Source organism: Oncorhynchus nerka, linkage group LG14 (genome assembly GCF_034236695.1).
Source record: "Oncorhynchus nerka isolate Pitt River linkage group LG14, Oner_Uvic_2.0, whole genome shotgun sequence".
Taxonomy (NCBI): Eukaryota; Metazoa; Chordata; class Actinopteri; order Salmoniformes; family Salmonidae; genus Oncorhynchus; species Oncorhynchus nerka.
The window spans coordinates 34,576,282-34,595,270 of NC_088409.1; the positions used below are offsets into that span (position 1 = coordinate 34,576,282).

The following is an 18,989-nucleotide window of genomic DNA, read 5'->3' on the forward strand; positions in this document are numbered from 1 at the left end:
TGTTTTCCCCCACCACAGCTGGAACCATAGCTTTTTAATATGTCCTGTTTTCCCCACCAGAGCTGGAACCATAGCTTTTAATATGCCCTGTTTTCCCCACCAGAGCTGGAACCATAGCTGGAACCATTTTAATATGCCCTGTTTTCCCCCACCAGAGCTGGAACCATAGCTTTTTAATATGCCCTGTTTTCCCCACCAGAGCTGGAACCATAGCTTTTTAATATGCCCTGTTTTCCCCCACCAGAGCTGGAACCATAGCTTTTTAATATGCCCTGTTTTCCCCCACCAGAGCTGGAACCATAGCATTTTAATATGCCCTGTTTTCCCCCACCAGAGCTGGAACCATACCTTTTTAATATGCCCTGTTTTCCCCCAGCTGGAACCATAGCTGGAACCATAGCTTTTTAATATGCCCTGTTTTCCCCACCAGAGCTGGAACCATAGCTTTTTAATATGCCCTGTTTTCCCCCACCAGAGCTGGAACCATAGCTTTTTAATATGCCCTGTTTTCCCCCACCAGAGCTGGAACCATAGCTTTTTAATATGCCCTGTTTTCCCCACCAGAGCTGGAACCATAGCCTTTTAATATGCCCTGTTGTCCCCCACCAGAGCTGGAACCATAGCATTTTAATATGCCCTGTTTTCCCCCACCTGAGCTGGAACCATAGCTTTTAATATGCCCTGTTTTCCCCACCATAGCTGATCCATAGCTTTTAATATGCCCTGTTTTCCCCCACCAGAGCTGGATCCATAGCTTTTTAATATGTCCTGTTTTCCCCACCAGAGCTGGAAACATAGCTTTTTAATATGCCCTGTTTTCCCCCACCAGAGCTGGAACCATAGCTTTTTAATATGCCCTGTTTTCCCCACCAGAGCTGGAACCATAGCTTTTAATATGCCCTGTTTTCCCCCACCAGAGCTGGAACCATAGCTTTTAATATGCCCTGTTTTCCCCACCAGAGCTGGAACCATAGCTTTTTAATATGCCCTGTTTTCCCCCACCAGAGCTGGAACCATAGCTTTTTAATATGCCCTGTTTTCCCCACCAGAGCTGGAACCATAGCATTTTAATATGCCCTGTTTTCCCCACCTGAGCTGGAACCATAGCTTTTTAATATGCCCTGTTTTCCCCACCATAGCTGGATCCATAGCTTTTAATATGCCCTGTTTTCCCCCACCAGAGCTGGATCCATAGCTTTTTAATATGCCCTGTTTTCCACCACCAGAGCTGGAACCATAGCTTTTTAATATGCCCTGTTTTCCCCACCAGAGCTGGAACCATACCTTTTAATATGCTGTTTTCCCCACCAGAGCTGGAACCATAGCTTTTTAATATGTCCTGTTTTCCCCCACCAGAGCTGGAACCATAGCTGGAACCATAGCTTTTTAATATGCCCTGTTTTCCCCACCATAGCTGGAACCATAGCGTTTTAATATGCCCTGTTTTCCCCCACCAGAGCTGGAACCATAGCTTTTAATATGCCCTGTTTTCCCCACCAGAGCTGGAACCATTTAAAACCACATCTTTTTAATATGCCCTGTTTTCCCCCACCAGAGCTGGAACCATTTAAAAACCACATCTTTTAATATGCCCTGTTTTCCCCCACCAGAGCTGGAACCATTTAAAACCACATCTTTTTAATATGCCCTGTTTTCCCCCACCAGAGCTGAACCATTTAAAACCACAGCTTTTTAATATGCCCTGTTTTCCCCACCACAGCTGGAACCATAGCTTTTAATATGCTCTGTTTTCCCCACCACAGCTGGAACCATAGCTTTTTAATATGTCCTGTTTTCCCCACCAGAGCTGGAACCATAGCTTTTAATATGCCCTGTTTTCCCCACCAGAGCTGGAACCATAGCTGGAACCATAGCTTTTAATATGCCCTGTTTTCCCCACCAGAGCTGGAACCATAGCTTTTAATATGCCCTGTTTTCCCCACCAGAGCTGGAACCATAGCTTTTTAATATGCCCTGTTTTCCCCACCAGAGCTGGAACCATAGCTTTTTAATATGCCCTGTTTTCCCCACCAGAGCTGGAACCATAGCATTTTAATATGCCCTGTTTTCCCCACCAGAGCTGGAACCATACCTTTTAATATGCCCTGTTTTCCCCCACCAGAGCTGGAACCATAGCTGGAACCATAGCTTTTAATATGCCCTGTTTTCCCCCACCAGAGCTGGAACCATAGCTTTTTAATATGCCCTGTTTTCCCCCACCAGAGCTGGAACCATAGCTTTTTAATATGCCCTGTTTTCCCCACCAGAGCTGGAACCATAGCTTTTTAATATGCCCTGTTTTCCCCCACCAGAGCTGGAACCATAGCCTTTTAATATGCCCTGTTGTCCCCCACCAGAGCTGGAACCATAGCTGTTTTTAATATAGCTTTTAATATGCCCTGTTTTCCCCACCATAGCTGGAACCATAGCTTTTAATATGCCCTGTTTTCCCCCACCAGAGCTGGATCCATAGCTTTTTAATATGTCCTGTTTTCCCCCACCAGAGCTGGAAACATAGCTTTTTAATATGCCCTGTTTTCCCCCACCAGAGCTGGAACCATAGCTTTTTAATATGCCCTGTTTTCCCCACCAGAGCTGGAACCATAGCTTTTTAATATGCCCTGTTTTCCCCCACCACAGCTGGAACCATAGCTTTTAATATGCTCTGTTTTCCCCCACCACAGCTGGAACCATAGCTTTTAATATGCCCTGTTTTCCCCACCAGAGCTGGAACCATAGCTTTTTAATATGCCCTGAGCTGGAACCATAGCTGTTTTCCCCCACCACAGCTTAGCTTTTAATATGCCCTGTTTTCCCCACCAGAGCTGGAACCATAGCTTTTAATATGCCCTGTTTTCCCCACCAGAGCTGGAACCATAGCTTTTTAATATGCCCTGTTTTCCCCCACCAGAGCTGGAACCATAGCTTTTTAATATGCCCTGTTTTCCCCCACCAGAGCTGGAACCATAGCTTTTAATATGCCCTGTTTTCCCCACCAGAGCTGGAACATAGCTTTTAATATGCCCTGTTTTCCCCCACCAGAGCTGGAACCATAGCTTTTTAATATGCCCTGTTTTCCCCACCAGAGCTGGAACCATAGCTTTTAATATGCCCTGTTTTCCCCCACCACAGCTGGAACCATAGCTTTTAATATGCTCTGTTTTCCCCACCACAGCTGGAACCATAGCTTTTTAATATGCCCTGTTTTCCCCACCAGAGCTGGAACCATAGCTGTTTTTTTAATATGCCCTGTTTTCCCCCACCAGAGCTGGAACCATAGCTTTTTAATATGCCCTGTTTTCCCCCACCAGAGCTGGAACCATAGCTTTTAATATGCCCTGTTTTTCCCCCACCAGAGCTGGAACCATAGCTTTTTAATATGCCCTGTTTTCCCCACCAGAGCTGGAACCATAGCTTTTTAATATGCCCATTTTAATATGCAGAGCTGAGCTGGAACCATAGCTTTTAATATGCCCTGTTTTCCCCCACCAGAGCTGGAACCATAGCTTTTTAATATGCCCTGTTTTAGCTGGAACCATAGCTTTTAATATGCCCTGTTTTAATATGCCCTGTTTTCCCCACCAGAGCTGGAACCATAGCTTTTAATATGCCCTGTTTTCCCCACCAGAGCTGGAACCATAGCTTTTAATATGCCCTGTTTTCCCCCACCAGAGCTGGAACCATAGCTTTTTAATATGCCCTGTTTTCCCCCACCAGAGCTGGAACCATAGCTTTTTAATATGCCCTGTTTTCCCCACCAGAGCTGGAACCATAGCTTTTAGCTTTTTAGATATGCCCTGTTTTCCCCCACCAGAGCTGGAACCATAGCTTTTAATATGCCCTGTTTTCCCCACCAGAGCTGGAACCATAGCTTTTTAATATGCCCTGTTTTCCCCCACCAGAGCTGGAACCATAGCTTTTTAATATGCCCTGTTTTCCCCCACCAGAGCTGGAACCATAGCTGGAACCATATCTTTTAATATGCCCTGTTTTCCCCCACCAGAGCTGGAACCAGCTTTTTAATATGCCCTGTTTTCCCCACCAGAGCTGGAACCATAGCTTTTAATATGCCCTGTTTTCCCCACCAGAGCTGGAACCATAGCTTTTAATATGCCCTGTTTTCCCCCACCAGAGCTGGAACCATAGCTTTTTAATATGCCCTGTTTTCCCCCACCAGAGCTGGAACCATAGCATTTTAATATGCCCTGTTTTCCCCCACCTGAGCTGGAACCATAGCTTTTTAATATGCCCTGTTTTCCCCCACCAGAGCTGGAACCATAGCTTTTAATATGCCCTGTTTTCCCCACCAGAGCTGGAACCATAGCTTTTTAATATGTCCTGTTTTCCCCCACCAGAGCTGGAAACATAGCTTTTTAATATGCCCTGTTTTCCCCCACCAGAGCTGGAACCATAGCTTTTTAATATGCCCTGTTTTCCCCCACCAGAGCTGGAACCATAGCTTTTAATATGCCCTGTTTTCCCCACCACAGCTGGAACCATAGCTTTTAATATGCTCTGTTTTCCCCCACCACAGCTGGAACCATAGCTTTTTAATATGTCCTGTTTTCCCCACCAGAGCTGGAACCATAGCTTTTTAATATGCCCTGTTTTCCCCCACCACAGCTGGAACCATAGCTTTTAATATGCTCTGTTTTCCCCCACCACAGCTGGAACCATAGCTTTTTAATATGTCCTGTTTTCCCCACCAGAGCTGGAACCATAGCTTTTTAATATGCCCTGTTTTCCCCCACCAGAGCTGGAACCATAGCTTTTTAATATGCCCTGTTTTCCCCCACCAGAGCTGGAACCATAGCTTTTTAATATGCCCTGTTTTCCCCCACCAGAGCTGGATCCATAGCTTTTTAATATGCCCTGTTTTCCCCACCAGAGCTGGAAACATAGCTTTTTAATAGCTGGAACCATAGCTTTTTAATATGCCCTGTTTTCCCCCACCAGAGCTGGAACCATAGCTTTTTAATATGCCCTGTTTTCCCCACCACAGCTGGAACCATAGCTTTTAATATGCTGTTTTAATATGAACCATAGCTGTTTTCCCCACCAGAGCTGGAACCATAGCTTTTTAATATGCCCTGTTTTCCCCCCACAGCTGGAACCATAGCTTTTAATATGCTCTGTTTTCCCCCACCACAGCTGGAACCATAGCTTTTAATATGTCCTGTTTTCCCCACCAGAGCTGGAACCATAGCTTTTAATATGCCCTGTTTTCCCCACCAGAGCTGGAACCATTGCTGGAACCATAGCTTTTTAATATGCCCTGTTTTCCCCACCAGAGCTGGAACCATAGCTTTTTAATATGCCCTGTTTTCCCCACCAGAGCTGGAACCATAGCTTTTTAATATGCCCTGTTTTCCCCACCAGAGCTGGAACCATAGCTTTTTAATATGCCCTGTTCTCCCCACCAGAGCTGGAACCATAGCATTTTAATATGCCCTGTTTTCCCCACCAGAGCTGGAACCATACCTTTTAATATGCCCTGTTTTCCCCCACCAGAGCTGGAACCATAGCTGGAACCATAGCTTTTTAATATGCCCTGTTTTCCCCACCAGAGCTGGAACCATAGCTTTTTAATATGCCCTGTTTTCCCCCACCAGAGCTGGAACCATAGCTTTTTAATATGCCCTGTTTTCCCCCACCAGAGCTGGAACCATAGCTTTTTAATATGCCCTGTTTTCCCCACCAGAGCTGGATAGCCATAGCTGGCTTTTTAATATGCCCTGTTTTCCCCCACCAGCTGGAGCTGGAACCATAGCTTTTTAATATGCCCTGTTTTCCCCACCAGAGCTGGAACCATAGCTTTTTAATATGCCCTGTTTTCCCCCACCATAGCTGGATCCATAGCTTTTTAATATGCCCTGTTTTCCCCCACCAGAGCTGGAACCATAGCTTTTAATATGCCCTGTTTTCCCCCACCAGAGCTGGAACCATAGCTTTTTAATATGCCCTGTTTTCCCCCACCAGAGCTGGAACCATAGCTTTTAATATGCCCTGTTTTCCCCACCAGAGCTGGAACCCTTTTAATATGCCCTGTTTTCCCCACCAGAGCTGGAACCATAGCTTTTTAATATGCCCTGTTTTCCCCACCAGAGCTGGAACCATAGCTTTTTAATATGCCCTGTTTTCCCCACCAGAGCTGGAACCATAGCTTTTTAATATGCCCTGTTTTCCCCACCAGAGCTGGAACCATAGCTTTTAATATGCCCTGTTTTCCCCCACCAGAGCTGGAACCATAGCCTTTTAATATGCCCTGTTGTCCCCCACCAGAGCTGGAACCATAGCATTTTAATATGCCCTGTTTTCCCCACCAGAGCTGGAACCATAGCTTTTAATATGCCCTGTTTTCCCCCACCATAGCTGGAACCATAGCTTTTAATATGCCCTGTTTTCCCCCACCAGAGCTGGATCCATAGCTTTTTAATATGTCCTGTTTTCCCCACCAGACCAGAGCTGGAACCATAGCTTTTTAATATGCCCTGTTTTCCCCACCAGAGCTGGAACCATAGCTTTTTAATATGCCCTGTTTTCCCCCACCACAGCTGGAACCATAACTTTTAATATGCTCTGTTTTCCCCACCACAGCTGGAACCATAGCTTTTAATATGTCCTGTTTTCCCCCACCAGAGCTGGAACCATAGCTTTTTAATATGCCCTGTTTTCCCCACCACAGCTGGAACCATAGCTTTTAATATGCCCTGTTTTCCCCACCACAGCTGGAACCATAGCTTTTTAATATGTCCTTTTAAGCTGGAACCATAGCTTTTAATATGCCCTGTTTTCCCCACCTGAGCTGGAACCATAGCTTTTTAATATGCCCTGTTTTCCCCAAGCTGGAACCATAGCTTTTAATATGCCCTGTTTTCCCCCACCAGAGCTGGAACCATAGCTTTTTAATATGCCCTGTTTTCCCCCACCAGAGCTGGAACCATAGCTTTTTAATATGCCCTGTTTTCCCCCACCAGAGCTGGAACCATAGCTTTTAATATGCCCTGTTTTCCCCACCACAGCTGGAACCATAGCTTTTAATATGCTCTGTTTTCCCCCACCACAGCTGGAACCATAGCTTTTTAATATGTCCTGTTTTCCCCACCAGAGCTGGAACCATAGCTTTTTAATATGCCCTGTTTTCCCCCACCACAGCTGGAACCATAGCTTTTAATACCTGTTTTCCCCCACCACAGCTGGAACCATAGCTTTTTAATATGTCCTGTTTTCCCCACCAGAGCTGGAACCATAGCTTTTTAATATGCCCTGTTTTCCCCCACCAGAGCTGGAACCATTGCTGGAACCATAGCTTTTTAATATGCCCTGTTTTCCCCCACCAGAGCTGGAACCATAGCTTTTTAATATGCCCTGTTTTCCCCACCAGAGCTGGAACCATAGCTTTTTAATATGCCCTGTTTTCCCCCACCAGAGCTGGAACCATAGCTTTTAATATGCCCTGTTCTCCCCACCAGAGCTGGAACCATAGCATTTTAATATGCCCTGTTTTCCCCCACCAGAGCTGGAACCATACCTTTTTAATATGCCCTGTTTTCCCCCACCAGAGCTGGAACCATAGCTGGAACCATAGCTTTTTAATATGCCCTGTTTTCCCCCACCAGAGCTGGAACCATAGCTTTTTAATATGCCCTGTTTTCCCCCACCAGAGCTGGAACCATAGCTTTTTAATATGCCCTGTTTTCCCCCACCAGAGCTGGAACCATAGCTTTTTAATATGCCCTGTTTTCCCCACCAGAGCTGGAACCATAGCATTTTAATATGCCCTGTTTTCCCCCACCTGAGCTGGAACCATAGCTTTTTAATATGCCCTGTTTTCCCCCACCATAGCTGGATCCATAGCTGGAACCATAGCTTTTTAATATGCCCTGTTTTCCCCCACCAGAGCTGGAACCATAGCTTTTTAATATGCCCTGTTTTCCCCCACCAGAGCTGGAACCATAGCTTTTTAATATGCCCTGTTTTCCCCCACCAGAGCTGGAACCATAGCATTTTAATATGCCCTGTTTTCCCCCACCTGAGCTGGAACCATAGCTTTTAATATGCCCTGTTTTCCCCACCATAGCTGGAACCATAGCTTTTTAATATGCCCTGTTTTCCCCCACCAGAGCTGGAACCATAGCTTTTTAATACCAGAGCTGGAACCATAGCGTTTTAATATGCCCTGTTTTCCTCCACCAGAGCTGGAACCATAGCTTTTAATATGCCCTGTTTTCCCCACCAGAGCTGGAACCATAACATTTTAATATGCCCTGTTTTCCCCCACCAGAGCTGGAACCAGCTGGAACCAGCTGGAACCAGCTTTTTAATATGCCCTGTTTTCCCCACCAGAGCTGGAACCATAGCTTTTTAATATGCCCTGTTTTCCCCACCAGAGCTGGAACCATAGCTTTTTAATATGCCCTGTTTTCCCCCACCAGAGCTGGAACCATAGCTTTTTAATATGCCCTGTTTTCCCCCACCAGAGCTGGAACCATAGCGTTTTAATATGCCCTGTTTTCCCCCACCAGAGCTGGAACCATTTAAAAAGCATTTTTAATATGCCCTGTTTTCCCCACCAGAGCTGGAACCATTTAAAAACCACATCTTTTTAATATGCCCTGTTTTCCCCCACCAGAGCTGGAACCATTTAAAAACCACATCTTTTTAATATGCCCTGTTTTCCCCCATCAGAGCTGGAACCATTTAAAAACCACATCTTTTTAATATGCACTGTTTTCCCCCACCAGAGCTGGAACCATACCTTTTTAATATGCCCTGTTTTCCCCCACCAGAGCTGGAACCATAGCTGGAACCATAGCTTTTTAATATGCCCTGTTTTCCCCACCAGAGCTGGAACCATAGCTTTTTAATATGCCCTGTTTTCCCCCACCAGAGCTGGAACCATAGCTTTTTAATATGCCCTGTTTTCCCCCACCAGAGCTGGAACCATAGCTTTTTAATATGCCCTGTTTTCCCCCACCAGAGCTGGAACCATAGCGTTTTAATATGCCCTGTTTTCCCCCACCAGAGCTGGAACCATAGCTTTTAATATGCCCTGTTTTCCCCCACCAGAGCTGGAACCATTTAAAAACCACATCTTTTAATATGCCCTGTTTTCCCCCATCAGAGCTGGAACCATTTAAAAACCACATCTTTTAATATGCCCTGTTTTCCCCCACCAGAGCTGGAACCATTTAGCATCTTTTTAATATGCCCTGTTTTCCCCCACCAGAGCTGGAACCATAGCTTTTTAATATGCCCTGTTTTCCCCACCACAGCTGGAACCATAGCTTTTAATATGCTCTGTTTTCCCCACCACAGCTGGAACCATAGCTTTTAATATGTCCTGTTTTCCCCACCAGAGCTGGAACCATAGCTTTTAATATGCCCTGTTGTCCCCCACCAGAGCTGGAACCATTGCTGGAACCATAGCTTTTTAATATGCCCTGTTTTCCCCCACCAGAGCTGGAACCATAGCTTTTTAATATGCCCTGTTTTCCCCCACCAGAGCTGGAACCATAGCTTTTTAATATGCCCTGTTTTCCCCACCAGAGCTGGAACCATAGCTTTTTAATATGCCCTGTTTTCCCCCACCAGAGCTGGAACCATAGCATTTTAATATGCCCTGTTTTCCCCCACCAGAGCTGGAACCATACCTTTTTAATATGCCCTGTTTTCCCCCACCAGAGCTGGAACCATAGCTGGAACCATAGCTTTTAATATGCCCTGTTTTCCCCACCAGAGCTGGAACCATAGCTTTTTAATATGCCCTGTTTTCCCCCACCAGAGCTGGAACCATAGCTTTTTAATATGCCCTGTTTTCCCCCACCAGAGCTGGAACCATAGCTTTTTAATATGCCCTGTTTTCCCCCACCAGAGCTGGAACCATAGCATTTTAATATGCCCTGTTTTCCCCCACCTGAGCTGGAACCATAGCTTTTTAATATGCCCTGTTTTCCCCCACCATAGCTGGATCCATAGCTTTTTAATATGCCCTGTTTTCCCCCACCAGAGCTGGAACCATAGCTTTTTAATATGCCCTGTTTTCCCCCACCAGAGCTGGAACCATAGCGTTTTAATATGCCCTGTTTTCCCTCACCAGAGCTGGAACCATAGCTTTTTAATATGCCCTGTTTTCCCCCACCAGAGCTGGAACCATTTAAAAACCACATCTTTTTAATATGCCCTGTTTTCCCCCACCAGAGCTGGAACCATTTAAAAACCACATCTTTTTAATATGCCCTGTTTTCCCCCACCAGAGCTGGAACCATAGCTTTTTAATATGCCCTGTTTTCCTCCACCAGAGCTGGAACCATAGCTTTTTAATATGCCCTGTTTTCCCCCACCAGAGCTGGAACCATAACATTTTAATATGCCCTGTTTTCCCCCACCAGAGCTGGAACCATACCTTTTTAATATGCCCTGTTTTCCCCCACCAGAGCTGGAACCATAGCTGGAACCATAGCTTTTTAATATGCCCTGTTTTCCCCCACCAGAGCTGGAACCATAGCTTTTTAATATGCCCTGTTTTCCCCCACCAGAGCTGGAACCATAGCTTTTTAATATGCCCTGTTTTCCCCACCAGAGCTGGAACCATAGCTTTTAATATGCCCTGTTTTCCCCCACCAGAGCTGGAACCATAGCGTTTTAATATGCCCTGTTTTCCCCCACCAGAGCTGGAACCATAGCTTTTTAATATGCCCTGTTTTCCCCCACCAGAGCTGGAACCATTTAAAAACCACATCTTTTTAATATGCCCTGTTTTCCCCCACCAGAGCTGGAACCATTTAAAAACCACATCTTTTTAATATGCCCTGTTTTCCCCCACCAGAGCTGGAACCATTTAAAAACCACATCTTTTTAATATGCCCTGTTTTCCCCCACCAGAGCTGGAACCATTTAAAAACCACATCTTTTTAATATGCCCTGTTTTCCCCCACCAGAGCTGGAACCATAGCTTTGTAATATGCCCTGTTTTCCCCCACCAGAGCTGGAACCATAGCTTTTTAATATGCCCTGTTTTCCCCCACCAGAGCTGGAACCATAGCTTTTTAATATGCCCTGTTTTCCCCCACCAGAGCTGGAACCATAGCATTTTAATATGCCCTGTTTTCCCCCACCAGAGCTGGAACCATACCTTTTTAATATGCCCTGTTTTCCCCCACCAGAGCTGGAACCATAGCTGGAACCATAGCTTTTTAATATGCCCTGTTTTTCCCCACCAGAGCTGGAACCATAGCTTTTTAATATGCCCTGTTTTCCCCCACCATAGCTGGAACCATAGCGTTTTAATATGCCCTGTTTTCCCCCACCAGAGCTGGAACCATAGCGTTTTAATATGCCCTGTTTTCCCCCACCAGAGCTGGAACCATAGCTTTTTAATATGCCCTGTTTTCCCCCACCAGAGCTGGAACCATTTAAAAACCACATCTTTTTAATATGCCCTGTTTTCCCCCACCAGAGCTGGAACCATAGCTTTTTAATATGCACTGTTTTCCCCCACCAGAGCTGGAACCATAGCTTTTAATATGCTCTGTTTTCCCCCACCACAGCTGGAACCATAGCTTTTTAATATGTCCTGTTTTCCCCACCAGAGCTGGAACCATAGCATTTTAATATGCCCTGTTTTCCCCCACCAGAGCTGGAACCATAGCTTTTTAATATGCCCTGTTTTCCCCCACCATAGCTGGAACCATAGCGTTTTAATATGCCCTGTTTTCCCCCACCATAGCTGGAACCATAGCTTTTTAATATGCCCTGTTTTCCCCCACCAGAGCTGGAACCATAGCTGGAACCATAGCTTTTTAATATGCCCTGTTTTCCCCCACCAGAGCTGGAACCATAGCTTTTTAATATGCCCTGTTTTCCCCCACCAGAGCTGGAACCATAGCTTTTTAATATGCCCTGTTTTCCCCCACCAGAGCTGGAACCATAGCTTTTTAATAAGCCCTGTTTTCCCCCACCAGAGCTGGAACCATAGCATTTTAATATGCCCTGTTTTCCCCCACCAGAGCTGGAACCATACCTTTTTAATATGCCCTGTTTTCCCCCACCAGAGCTGGAACCATAGCTGGAACCATAGCTTTTTAATATGCCCTGTTTTCCCCCACCAGAGCTGGAACCATAGCTTTTTAATATGCCCTGTTTTCCCCCACCATAGCTGGAACCATAGCGTTTTAATATGCCCTGTTTTCCCCACCATAGCTGGAACCATAGCGTTTTAATATGCCCTGTTTTCCCCCACCATAGCTGGAACCATAGCTTTTTAATATGCCCTGTTTTCCCCCACCATAGCTGGAACCATAGCGTTTTAATATGCCCTGTTTTCCCCCACCATAGCTGGAACCATAGCTTTTTAATATGCCCTGTTTTCCCCCACCATAGCTGGAACCATAGCTTTTTAATATGCCCTGTTTTCCCCCACCATAGCTGGAACCATAGCGTTTTAATATGCCCTGTTTTCCCCCACCATAGCTGGAACCATAGCTTTTTAATATGCCCTGTTTTCCCCCACCAGAGCTGGAACCATAGCTGGAACCATAGCTTTTTAATATGCCCTGTTTTCCCCCATCAGAGCTGGAACCATAGCTTTTTAATATGCCCTGTTTTCCCCCACCAGAGCTGGAACCATAGCTTTTTAATATGCCCTGTTTTCCCCCACCAGAGCTGGAACCATAGCTTTTTAATATGCCCTGTTTTCCCCCACCAGAGCTGGAACCATAGCATTTTAATATGCCCTGTTTTCCCCCCACCAGAGCTGGAACCATACCTTTTTAATATGCCCTGTTTTCCCCCACCAGAGCTAGAACCATAGCTGGAACCATAGCTTTTTAATATGCCCTGTTTTCCCCCACCAGAGCTGGAACCATAGCTTTTTAATATGCCCTGTTTTCCCCCACCATAGCTGGAACCATAGCGTTTTAATATGCCCTGTTTTCCCCCACCATAGCTGGAACCATAGCTTTTTAATATGCCCTGTTTTCCCCCACCATAGCTGGAACCATAGCGTTTTAATATGCCCTGTTTTCCCCACCATAGCTGGAACCATAGCTTTTAATATGCCCTGTTTTCCCCACCATAGCTGGAACCATAGCGTTTTAATATGCCCTGTTTTCCCCCACCATAGCTGGAACCATAGCTTTTTAATATGCCCTGTTTTCCCCCACCATAGCTGGAACCATAGCTTTTTAATATGCCCTGTTTTCCCCCACCATAGCTGGAACCATAGCGTTTTAATATGCTCTATTTTCCCCCACCAGAGCTGGAACCATTTAAAAACCACATCTTTTTAATATGCCCTGTTTTCCCCCACCAGAGCTGGACTGTGGTATTGTTGTTCAGACTGGAATGAATCATAGGTCAGAGGTTAGGTCTCTCTGTTCCCTTCCTGTAACGTAGTGTTCATTATGTTTTATATAGCTCATCCATTCCTTCCCTACGTGCTGCAGATTTACAGTGTTGTTTGTTCTGTTTGACCTCGGTACGAACTAGCTAGCCCATGCAAAGCAAGGCAAAAAACCCACCATGTACCCTCACAAACACAGGATGCATTACTACGATTAACCGTCTTTTTTATTAAAGACCTACAGTACATGGACAAAGCCAAGCGGACGTTGACTAGAACATTCAAAAGAGTCAATCTTTCATTCTTTTGTTTATTTTCCCATCTATAAAATATTTCTATAGCTTCTTCTAATTTATGTTTCAGATTCTGTAATGCTGTAGCTAGTTAGCAAGCATGCAACCCAAATGGCCCCCTATTCCTTATATAGTGCACTGCTTTTCAAATCAAATCAAATCAAATCAAATCAAATTTATTTATATAGCCCTTCGTACATCAGCTGATATCTCAAAGTGCTGTACAGAGCCCTATGGGACCTGATCAAAACTAGTTCATTATTAAGGGAATAGGTGCTATTTGGGAAGCAGCTCTAGTGGTTGTCTGGTGGTCGTTGTGAGGAGGGCTCCAGCCTGCTGGCTCCTAGTAGCACCTGGATGGACTAGCCAGCCCCCCTCCCTGGTCTGCTAACATGGCCTGACAGCACTGTTTCATCCTACTCCAGCTGGGGAACAGGCTCTTAGATGTGCCTTAAAATGATGATGAGTTGGCAGGTTATTACAGCTTTTTCTATTCTTGCCCTGACATATGAGCTATGATCTTTGAATGGTGTTGTGGTTGAATGTCAAGTGTCTGGCTTACTGTGCTTCAACTCAAGCATGAAGTGGTTACCTACCTAGCTAGAGTTTGACCAATATGGTAGAGGATGCGATGCATGTGAAAATGTGACAAGTACCATCAAATCAAAATCAAATCAAATCAAATCAAATGTATTTATTTATATAGCCCTTCGTACATCAGCTGATATCTCAAAGTGCTGTACAGAAACCCAGCCTAAAACCCCAAACAGCAAGCAATGCAGGTGTAGAAGCACGGTGGCTAGGAAAAACTCCCTAGAAAGGCCAAAACCTAGGAAGAAACCTAGAGAGGAACCAGGCTATGTGGGGTGGCCAGTCCTCTTCTGGCTGTGCCGGGTGGAGATTATAACAGAACATGGCCAAGATGTTCAAATGTTCATAAATGACCAGCATGGTCGAATAATAATAAGGCAGAACAGTTGAAACTGGAGCAGCAGCACAGTCAGGTGGACTGGGGACAGCAAGGAGTCATCATGTCAGGTAGTCCTGGGGCACGGTCCTAGGGCTCAGGTCCTCCGAGAGAGAGAAAGAAAGAGAGAATTAGAGAGAGCATATGAGAGCATCCACTCCCACTATCAGGTATCAAGGTAAGACCCAGATGCAGACATGTCAAATTGACAATGGTTTAATATTCCAACAGGGGCAGGCAATAGACAGGTAAAGACAGGCAGGGTCAGTTAACCAGAGGTGGGGCAAAGGTACCGGATGGCAGGTAGGCTCAGAGTCAGACTGAGTGGTCAGGCAGGTGGGCTCAGAGTCCAGACAGGCAAGGGTCAAAACCAGGAGGGCGAGAAAAAGAGAGACTGGGAAAAGCAGGAGCTGAGAACAAAAACGCTGATTGACTTGACAAACAAGACGAACTGGCAACGGACAAACAGAGAAAACAGGTATATATACACAGGGAATAATGGGGAAGACGGGTGACACCTGGAGGGGGTGGAGACAATCACAAGGACAGGTGAAAAAGATCAGGGTGTGACACCCACGTCAACACAAGATTGATGTTGGACTTACAGAGATGTGACTGAAATCCAAAATAATAGCCTGTCATACTTCAGTTCCACAGGAGGCTGCTGAGAGGAGGACGGCTCACAACAATGGCTGGAACGCAGTCAATGGAATGGCATCAAACACATGGAGAGAAGGAGAGAAGTCTCATCAGTTTTCTCAGACCAGCTAAGATTAGTCACTCCACTTAATTCTCATCCCATAAAATAATTGGCAACTTTGAATTGGATCAAATGAAGAAAGCGTAGAACACTCTTGTAATCCTATTGTTTCTCACTGTGAGAACCGTGCAGAAAGAAGGGAGCATTCTAGAATGGTAGCCTCTCTTCTCTTTACTGATCAGTGTGCACCTTGTCAGGTTGTGTGTTTTGTTAGCTTCTACTGTAAACATATTGAGACCTTGGATTGCAATTATGGTTGAATATCCTCCGTGAGGCGTCTCACTATGGAGTCTGATGGTTGACTGGGTGGTGCTGCTTCCCTCTGCAGTTTTCTGTGGGAATAAGCTTGTATACACAACATATACTGAGTGCACAAAACATTAAGGACACCTGCTCTTTCCGTAACATAGACTGTTTCTGTACAGCACTTTGTGACATCGGCTGATGTAAAAAGGGCTTTATAAATACATTTGATGATGACATGGAAACCATGTTGGATGTATTTGATACCATTCCATTAATTCCTCTCCAGCCATTGCCACGAACCCGTCCTCCCAAATTAAGGCGGCAGCAACCTCCTGTGATCAGTACACTTACTGTGACCATCAATGAGAACTCTGCAGTCCTAGGTCTGTGGTACGGATATGTACCACCTGTGCCTGCCATTTTTTCAGTGTCTTCAAATGGCACCTAATATGTGTTATTCACTCCTCCAACCCATCGCTCCATTCCATTCAAGTCCTGCCAGGTTTAACCTTTCACCTCAATGAATCAAGACAATGAAATCTGTACGCCCGCAGTATTTTAGGTAGGATTTGTTGCTGTGTAGCCCTGAAATCGTCAGTAGAAGAAAAAGTGAAGTTTCAAACTATTGGAATTGAGGAGGATAAAACCTTCATTTCCGTACATTAATTTCTATATTATATTCGTGAATATTCTAATCTATATCAAACACTACACATTATGAATGAACATTTTCCCCTCATGTCTAGGAGGCCCCATTCTGAGAGACATGTTAACTATACGAACATCATTGCATCTTTGAACTCTGAATTACCATATAGTAACTTATGTTTATAGTCAATGATAATGCCCCTTTAAAGGGGCAATCTGCAGTTGCTACATCCATTGTTGGACTTAAAAATGTACAGTATGATATGTACCCATTGATTCTTGAAGAATATAACTTATAAATGCATCATAAGCTTTGTTCAACTGTCGTACCCCATCCGAACCCACATTTTAAGCTTGTTTTACTCCAATGTAGGGAAACAAAATAAATGTAAACAAACACTTTATAGACATGGTTAAAACTAGAATTTTGATTTCATGTGTGGTCAGTCCTTGCATCCAGAGCTCTGTCTATGTATTTGAGAGTGCCTCGATTTCTCCAGCCCCATCCCTCAGATTTTTACTGAAACAGGGGCAAGGAAAACATATTGTTTTTGTTTCAACTGTTGAATGCGCTTTAAGGGAGGAACTTGAAAATAGCATTTTCATCTAAGCCCGCTACACAAGAGCAACAGAAGAACTTAGCTTGCGTGATGACTAATCTCGACACTTGAAACCTGATGACTTGCGTTAGCTACCACAAGCTGGTTTACACAATCACGTGGCATGCAGAATACCTGGGTTTGATTCCCGGTCAGTCAAAGATATATAAATGTCTAATGCTTATTACTATGAACGTCCATAGTCACCGGTCAGTCATCACTGTTGCGTTGCATCCCGATCCACACTCATCGCTCAGCAGTGATGTCTGAACACATCCATCCGCCAGTCAGCGAGTAGCCTTGTCCTTTGGAAGAGCTGCTATTGTTCCATCTGACAGAATACAGTTAAAGCCTCCAGCCTGGTTGAATGGAAACGGCAGCAGTGGATAGATACTGAGCCCTACGGTCTGAGGTCTGAGGTCTGCAGGTATGTGGAGGTTAGCAGTAGTAGTGACAGGCTCTATAATCCTCCACCCTTTGATGTCCACCATCCAGCCCCCGGTGGGAGTTGAAAGGGTAACGTGAGAATCCAGGACCCACAATGCCGCTCTCACCTGGGCTCTTTGAAGATGGGACAGGGCCAAGTAGGCCCAGGACATCTCCATCATTTCAGACACACACACAAGGACAGAGCACACACACACATATCTCACTGTCTTTGTTTTGGTGAGTGTGTCGTCAAACCACTCCAGTGGTCTTTTGTAAGCGTGTGCTCCATGCTGCTCCTGTTTCACTCTGCTGTTTATCATTGGATGGATGTCATACTGTGGTCTAGTCAGTCAAGCTCTGTGTGAAGTACTACTGAACCCTACTCTGTTTGGAGTAACACTAAATCCTACACTGTGTGGAGTAAAACTGAACCCTACTCTGTGTGGAGTAACACTGAACCCTACTCTGTGTGGAGTGACACTGAACCCTACTCTGTGTGGAGTAACACTGAACCCTACTCTGTGTGGAGTAACACTGAACCCTACTCTGTGTGAAGTACTACTGAACCCTACTCTATTTGGAGTAACACTAAATCCTACACTGTGTGGAGTAAAACTGAACCCTACTCTGTGTGGAGTAACACTGAACCCTACTCTGTGTGGAGTGACACTGAACCCTACTCTGTGTGGAGTAACACTGAACCCTACTCTGTGTGGAGTAACACTGAACCCTACTCTGTGTGGAGTAACACTGAACCCTACTCTGTATGGAGTAACACTGAACCCTACTCTGTGTGGAGTGACACTGAACCCTACTCTGTGTGGAGTAACACTGAACCCTACTCTGTGTTGAGTAACACTGAACCCTACTCTGTGTTGAGTAACACTGAGCCCTACTCTGTGTGGAGTAACACTGAACCCTACTCTGTGTGGAGTAACACTGAACCCTACTCTGTGTTGAGTGACCAAAGACCAAGTCTCAAGTGTCTCAAGACCAAGTCACCCTCCCAAGCTCTGAAGAAATGTGGCCCTCATTTCAACATTAACAGACTTGTATTCTTAGTCTCACTCACTCTCAACAATTCAAGGCAAAGTGCAAGTAAACAATGGGGTTTGGTGGCCTCTTCAACATATACTATAAGCAAACTGACTTAATTGGACAATTCAGCAGTAATGTGCTATTACTAGGGCAGTCATACCTGACTGATCTGGCCACATGAGGGAGTCAGAGGGTCAACAACTCCCTCTCTCACCTACTGCTCTGTATACGACCAATCCTATAGTCCAGGCTTGAGTTGGAATAGAAATAGAGATGACGAGCCTGGGTTGTTGGCTCCCCACCCCTTCATCCAACCATCCCTTCTCACCATCCACCCCTCCATCCTCCCTCCCTCCTCCCCTCTGACTGTGGACAGGTGAACTAGATACAGCTAGGGGTCAGGGCAAGGTCACAGCACAGAGTAAAGAAAGATAAATGACTCTGCATGAGGTAACATCCCCCTCTCTGTCCACACACACACACACACACACACACACACACACACACACACACACACACACACACACACACACACACACACACACACACACACACACACACACACACACACACACACACACACACACACACACCATTTAGGTGGACAGAAGCAGCTCATTGTCAGGTCAGCGAGGTGCTGACGAGGCCTGTCCATCCCCCCACAGGG

The 18,989-nt window shown here is 45.4% G+C and overlaps 1 protein-coding gene and 1 long non-coding RNA gene across 2 annotated transcripts in view; one reads left to right on the forward strand and one right to left on the reverse strand.

Annotated features, from left to right (window-relative positions):
* The window catches only part of LOC115124164 (tRNA (guanine(10)-N2)-methyltransferase homolog), a 164,534-nt gene that overhangs the window by 61,473 nt on the left and 84,072 nt on the right, over positions 1-18,989 (forward strand). The window lies entirely within an intron of this gene.
* On the reverse strand, positions 13,696-17,422 carry LOC115125636 (uncharacterized). The gene is made up of 3 exons (XR_003863007.2): positions 15,601-17,422; positions 15,208-15,294; positions 13,696-14,706 (listed from the first exon to the last, which is right to left on the reverse strand). It is a non-coding gene; the product is annotated as an uncharacterized LOC115125636 (long non-coding RNA).